This window comes from Triticum aestivum, chromosome 7D (genome assembly GCF_018294505.1).
Source record: "Triticum aestivum cultivar Chinese Spring chromosome 7D, IWGSC CS RefSeq v2.1, whole genome shotgun sequence".
NCBI classification, from domain to species: Eukaryota; Viridiplantae; Streptophyta; class Magnoliopsida; order Poales; family Poaceae; genus Triticum; species Triticum aestivum.
Genome location: NC_057814.1, coordinates 599,571,645 through 599,579,507, shown reverse-complemented (window position 1 = coordinate 599,579,507; position 7,863 = coordinate 599,571,645). Strand labels below are relative to the sequence as shown.

Here is a 7,863-nt window from a genome sequence, read left to right as displayed (position 1 = left end):
GATATAACTCGCCCGGAACGATTTCTTCACCAGTTTCTTCGCCGTTTTCACTGTTTTGTTCGCCTGGCTCCCCTGTAGCATGGTGAGTTGTACATGCAGATACAAACACATTGTGATAAGAAGTCGCAAGCAGTTTTCCTTGCACTGTACGTGGAGGATATATAGGATGAGAATGATTCATCATCTGTATTCATCCTGTATATTCTTCAATTGGAGAGCATGGATGACTAATGTATTTTTCGGATTTATCAGGCTTTTATTTTGTTTTTAGGAGCGAAATATAATTCCTCCATTACATCTATTTCCAAATTTTATCGTGCAACCTAAACAAGCTACACGCTGGCCAGGAAGAAACCATGATTCTTGAGGTTGCACTTGAAAAACTCACATATAAAATGCAAAAAAAATATCCCAAACTAATACTGTTACAAGGGAGTGGACAACCAAATAGCTGAGTCATACAACATGAGTTAGTCACTAACTGACAGAATGAAGTATTTTAGAGAAAAGGTCACACGATACTTGACATAGACGACAATGCACACGCCAACATCAGGTTGATCGTCGACGTACTTGATGTCCGACCGTGCGCACAATGTTGTTGCTATCATAGTTCTGCTTTGAGATCCTGCACATAAGGATATTATTAATGCCATGGAATATATTTGGACACATTAAAACATTAAATTACGGCATATTAGGTAGCTCTATCAATTTGGCGCACGTACGTCGATTGTGACCATGTGCCTCATGTCAATAGCTACATCTACCCTTTGTTCTGGTTTTCTTCATCTATGCATGTAGCCTTTTCTTCGGAGCACCTCGGCCTGGCACATGCACGAGATCAAGAACCTTTTCGAAACCTTCACCATCAAGGTTAGCCGATTGTGGCATCAACGGGCCAAACCTAATGTTGTTACCCTGAGCATTAGTTGATCCCTTGCTATCAGCTTGTTCACTTGTTGATCCCTTGCAAACATCTTGTCCTTCCAAAACCCTTTTTAGATGCTGAAACGCCTCATCAGAGTGGCATGCCTTGAAATATGCTACGTGACTAAAATTCCTTAGCTTACGGTACCTTTGTAGGGCTGCAGAGTATGCATACATCTCGCTCTTTCTGGTCGGTGCGAATGCACATTTTGCACTCATTGTCCACCTAGTGGGAACACAACACCTGGGCAGTGTTTCTTCTTGTAAAATTCCCAATATGTAAAATATGTGGGAACATGGTGTGCCTGCGCATTCCAATTTGCGGCAAGAACAACTGATACTGCGAAGCATACCTTCCTTCGACTCCGTGCGCACTTCGATCTTTTTATCCATTCTTTCCTTCTTAGACACAACGTATGTGGTAACCTCTGCTGCATCAAGTACCTCTCTGATCTCACATTTTTTGACAGCATCTATGCTCCATAAGACCAACTTGAACACAGCAGGAGTGAAAACTTTCGCGGCGTGTTTCTCAAGAACTGAAGCATTTTCCTCTGTGAACGGAACGGACTGTAAGGCCTCGACGTCTTGGAGAGCCTCGTTCAAGCGTCGTGACGCAAGGCAATGCTCATAGTGCTCTAGCATTTGAAACAACGTCATCTTAGCCTCAAGATGCGTATGTAGCACTGAGTTTAAACTCTCACTCCGCTGATTGCTGCTCAATCCTAGAAAACAACGGCCCTCAAGATATGGAGCACACCACAGTTTTCTCATCTTATACATCTGATGCAGCCAGGAGTCCTCACTTGTTACTTTATTCCGTTGTAAGAAGTGTAACCATTTTCTCTCATGGTCTTCAATGGAAGATGTATCATATATGAAAGATCGGAATACCTCCTTTACTGCGTCATCATGCAGATGGCGTACAATGTTCTGCTGAATGTGCCATATACAGAGCCCATGGTTTGAGTCAGGCCACACCACCCTGATTGCTCTTTGCATTGCAAGGTCCCCATCCGTGATCACAGATATAGGATGCTTCTGTCCATAGCATCAGAAAAGGTCTGTAACATCCACTCATATGCCTGGCTTGTTTCATGTGAAATGATACCACATGCAAAAATAACGGTGATGCGGTGGTGATTTAACCCGACAAACGGCACAAATGGCAGATTGTACTTATTGGTTCTGTATGTGCTATCAAAAACAATAACATCTCCGAAAGCCTCGTAGTCAAGTCGGGATTGACTATCACACCAGAACAGTCCCTTCAGATGGCCAGCTTCATCAACCAAGTACCTGAAGAAAAAATCTGAATCTTGCTCTTGCCTCGCCACCATGTGATTGATCACCGTTTGAGCATCCCCGCAAGAAATTGTTTCCTGCTTGTTAGCATGGCAGAAATTGTAAATGTCCCTCATAATGCATCCAACCTCATCATATCCACCGTATTGCATGCACATAATATCCATAATATGGTGTTTTCTGATCCCAGATTTTTCCATCTCTGCAATGTCCGCTTTCTGCTCATCGCTAATTCTTCTGTGTGAACGCAAAAGACACGACAGATCCCGTGGGGCTAGAGGATGGTTGTGTTCATCGATGAAATCCTTGAGAAACCACTGACATGTTTCCTCCTGTCTTGCAATCACCAATTTAGCTTTACACCCTACACGAGTTATACTCCGTGGCCTCCTCTTTCTATCTTCCATCTTCCTCTTCATGTGCTTCTCTTCACGAACCCCTTCACGACTACACACAAATTCCCTTAAAATTATATGGCAGTTGGATCCATCCCACTCGACATAGCTTCTCCGGACACTAAAACCTTTCTCAAGACCATATTTGTTATAGAATGTATAACCTTCATCCTCACTATTAAACATCTTGTTGGCAATATGATAGTACTCCATCATTGACTCGTGACTTACGTCCACCATGTCTTCCTGCATCACAATTCGGACGAATAAAAATCTGAAAGGACAGACATAAATGCATGCAAAACCTAGTACGAAATCTTGCATGGAATTTTAAACTTTGCTCCTTGTACATGTTATGGCAAGCAATCATAAACGTCCATAAACTGGGTCCCCCGTAAACTAGTGAAGTGACCATGGATGATGAAAAATTCTAAATTGAATTGCATGCACTAGGGAAACTTAAATCGATGATGACTAAACAAATCTAAGTAGGAAGTGCAGACTACGAATCAAAGTAAGTCGAGATTCGGGCGATTCATACCTTAAGATGCAAGTCCGGAAGCGATGGGATCAGCGGGGGGCTTTCTCCTATACCGCCGCCGCCGTCGCCGCCAACACTGCCGCCGCAGATGTCACGCCTTATTCTTCTTCCTGCCGCCGACCACGTCTTTTATAGTGAAGGGGACCAGGAGGAGGACGAAGAACGACGCCGACGACGGTGAATTGGTTCCTCTCGCCGGGCTCGTCGGACAGAAGGAAGAGGACGAGAACGACGCCGACGACGGTGAATTGGTTCCTCTCGCCGGGCTCGTTGGACAGAAGGAAGAGGACGAGAAGGAGGACTTGACCGAGCTACTAGATCTATACGTGGTTCCGGTCGTGGACGTGATCGGTTGACTTTTTTTTACCCTGGAACATTATGCCCTTCTCTGATTAAACTAATTAAGTTAATTCATTCTTAATCCCCCACCAGATCGGACGGCTAATAAAAATCCGAGGGGTAAGTACTCAAAAGTACTCCCAGTACCGCCCCAATCACCGTAAAGGAGCTCGAAATCTATATGTGCCAAACTGCCAACTAACAGCAGAGCCAAGAAAAGGGGGCTTCAAATCATCAAAATATTACTGGTCCACTGGATTGGATTTAAGATGGCAATGGGTTAGGTATAGGGTGGCATAACAACCCCATACACATGCCCGACATGCTAACAAGTGCCAGTGTCTACCCATACCCAACGGCAGCTCAGCATGAACATTGTAATAAATGTCTAATAGTAAATTTGATAGAAAGTACAAAATTGAACTCAGTTTCATGACACAATCAAAAGAACAAATTGAATAGCTCAAACAAAGGACTTCATGCACAGGCGCACATCAAACAAATAAAGTTCAGAAACATGCAGAGCATCAGCTGTTCAACAGCAACACACGCAGCAGTTTGGCCCCACATGTCAGCTTGTCAGAAGTGTACAGTTTAAGACGATGACACTGTGTTAATAGCGATCAGTACATACCTGGAAATTGAACAAGTCCATCCTTGCCGCAAAATACTTAGTTTCTGTCTCGTGCAGTCTATGGACAATATCATGTATAGCTGGCCTTTTGTGTCGATCCTCCTGCACACAACTTAACCCGATTTCAATGCATATCTTTACTTGCTCGGAATATGCGTTCCTCAGATTCGATGTTTCAACTAGCCTATTCGTCCAGTTTTTCTGCACCTACAGATTTATAGCAAAAAGAATGGCAATATATTAGGATAACCAAAGTATTACTTATGAAATGCATACACATCTCTTGGTAAGAAAACATATTCTCTTACAAGATTAATGAATTCTTGGGAAGACATGTCAGTACTATTGAAGTAGCCCACACGTCCTGCCATTATCTTTATGATTACAACACCTAAGCTGAATATATCGAACTTATTTGAGATCAAATTGTTTTTAATGTATTCCGGCGGTAAGTACCCACTGCATCACACAACATATATAAATGTTACTTATACTATACATTTGATCCAAAACAAAGTTACCTTAATTTTCAGTTCACACGAAGAATTCTTACATTGTTCCTAAACTACTTTTTGTAGCTCGTGTCTGTTCATCTCTGAAGAGCCTTGATATCCCAAAATCTGCAATTCTGGGAACCATGTCCTCATCCAGCAATATATTGGCTGGCTTTAAATCAAAATGATACATAGGAGGTTTTAATTCATTGTGGAGGTAATTTAAACCCTGTCAAATCCCCTTAATTATTTGATAGCCTTTCTGCCAATCATATCTATCACATTCATCTGCAGCACCAAATAAGGAGAATTCTCAGGATGTAAATTTTAAGAACGATACCTTAACATGCTAACTGGAAAAAAGGAGAACATCAACATTACCAGAAAGATACTTTTCAAGGCTTCCATTAGACATATACTCCAAGCAGAGCGCCCTATGTGTCTTTTCAGCAAGAACCAATTTCCCTTCATGCATTACTTGTACTTCCTGAATATCATGGCAATAGCCTACTAAGCGCACAATGTTTGGGTGCTGGAGCCTTGTAAGATTTTTAAACTCGTTCTGAAAGTGTTTATCGTCAACTCCAGGCATATCATAGAGCACCTTCACAGCAATCTTTTCCCCGTTTTGATGCACTCCCTACTCAACATTTCACATCGTTTAATTTTCAGTTCATATAGTAAAACAGAAAATGCTGTGGTCAAATGCGGCGATGCAAAACATTTACTGCTACATGACAATATGTGAGTAAATCAATTAACAAGATCAGTAGAGAAACAGATATAGCTTTCTTCATTGGTGCAGGAACTGGTCATCTGAAGAAGCACTGGGACATCATGCTGACGGGGATGTTTTTTTTTTAGAGAAGGAGGGTCACCGATCTTTTACAATGACAAAATCACCATATTCCTGTTCGTCTAAATGGTGGTAGCGTATAGTTGTATGATACTACTGATGTCAGCAAGCCATATACACAATTAATCTTACCAAGTACACCTTTCCATATGAACCGCTACCAAGCTTCCGCTCCTCGGAGAAACCATCCGTAATCTCCCGTAATAAATCGAGTGGCATAACCGTTGGCACCGAATTTGCATCCTCCATGCTGTTACAGAAGGAAATAAAACTTCTATCAGTATATTTTACGGGTCGAATAAGCAACAGTACAGGCTTCTGAGCAGTTTAAATCATCTTCTCCTTATTTTTTACCTCTACGAATAAGATCCAAAATACAATAGAGATAAGGATAATGGGATAGTTTGGCATGAACGTTTTTTTCCAGCTCATACAGCAAAGATCTACATGGTAATTTAGATTTGGGCACAGAGCAAAAGGTCGTCAAGTGCAAACAAGACAGTACGACAGAGCTGTTCCACAAAATCATCCGATGAAATCGAGGGAGTGGGGAAAGCACTAACCTGGGAACAACCTAAGTCGAGAAGGATGCTGCTAGTCAACGGCAGTGGTTGGTGCAGTGGAATTAAGGAGAGGTGCCTCTGTTTTTTCCCTTGGGCTTCCACCGCCTCTAGCGCGTGACACGTTTTCCGCTTGGGCTTCCACCGCCTCTAGCGCGTGACACGTTTTCCATGTAGACCCCGGACCGCTCCATCCTTCTTATCCCTGTTTGCGACCTCTGTTGCAAAACGATTCTACAATATGCCTTGCAAATAAAATATTTTTTTGCAGCAATGACGCATGTCCCGTGTGGATCCTGCACAACTCCATCCTTCTTATTCCTCTTCTGCATCAGGATCTCTGTTGCAAAAGGATTATGTAAAATGCCTTCTGTTGTAAAAGAAAATGGAAAATATTTTTGCAACAAGACTCTTGTTGCAAAAAGACCAAGCGCAACAAAGATTTGTTTTCAGACTTCAGAGATTGGAAGAAAAAAAGATTACAACAAGGCCGTTGTTGTGGAGAGACGACCGCAACATTGAGCTGGTTGAAAGATCTGAGGGTTATCTCTGGCTCGATCCAACGGTCTGGGAAGCGGTCGATCTTTTCAAGGCATCAATCAGCAGATGCGTAGGGCGGCACATATTTGATATTTGAACAAGAGAATGAGAGTTTAGGAAAGGAGTTGTATTGGGATTAGACATGCGATGGTTATTTTCATAGTAAAAAATATGTGTGGAACTTAGAGGAGCAATTTTATTCCTTTGTTTGGTTCGCAGGGGAGATGATGAAGACTATATCTTGTTTAGAATGACTCGTAATTTTATTCAAACTTTACGAATATTATAGGTAAAAAAAATTGGATCATAGATTCAAGAAACTACAGAGCAACTCATATAACTAAGCTTTGCAAAAAGATAACTCATATAACTAAGAATTACAATGATATCTCAGAAACATCTTCTCCAGGGTATCTATCTTTATAACATGAAATATTGCCAAGGCTTCAGCAAAGAAACTGTAGTTAGATCGGATCGGCAACACTGCCACTCCTATACATGTCGAATGAACTTGAGTCAAGGATGATCCACTGGAGGTATAAGTTATCGAAGTACAAGATCTTCAACATAACAACAACTGACTCCAAACTGACACCGGTTCCTATCGAATCGGCAACAGTGCCACTCCTATACATGTGGAACGTACTTGAGTCAAGAATGATCCGCTGGAGGTATAAGTCGTCGAACTACAAGATCTTCAACATAACAACAACTGACTCCAAAATAACACGGTTCATATCGAATCGGCAACACTGCCACTCCTATACATGTTGAATGTACTTGGGTCAAGAATGATCCGCTGGAGGTATAAGTCGTCGAACTACAAGATCTTCAACATAACAACAAGTGACTCCAAACTCACGATGGTTCATTGCAATAAAAGCAACCAAAAGTACTAACAATACTAGGGAAAACCTTATACACAGAACATTAGCGGTAGCGCGGGCTAAAAACGCACGCTGGTGCTAATTAGCAACAGTGCGGTGTTGTAAACGGCGCTACAGATACAGTTATAGCAGTAGCGCGCCCGAGTACAAAAGCGCTACTACTAAAATTCCCACGGCCTAGCTGATAGGCTGCACATAGTAGTAGCGATCTTCGCCGAACCGCGCTACCGCTATTTGCTTTGTAGCAGCACGTTTACGCTGAGAGGCGCTACTGCTAAAGTAAATAAAATAAAATGGAAAGCAAATAGAAAAGTAAATGAAAATGAAAGAAATACAAAAAGGTGGAAGGAAAAAAATAAAATGTAAAGAAAAATAAATGAAA

The 7,863-nt window shown here is 41.8% G+C and overlaps 1 pseudogene; it reads right to left on the bottom strand.

Annotated features, from left to right (window-relative positions):
- Positions 1-3,987: 3,987 nt before the first annotated feature.
- Positions 3,988-5,743, bottom strand: LOC123171380 (putative receptor-like protein kinase At4g00960; annotated as a pseudogene).
- Positions 5,744-7,863: the final 2,120 nt, after the last annotated feature.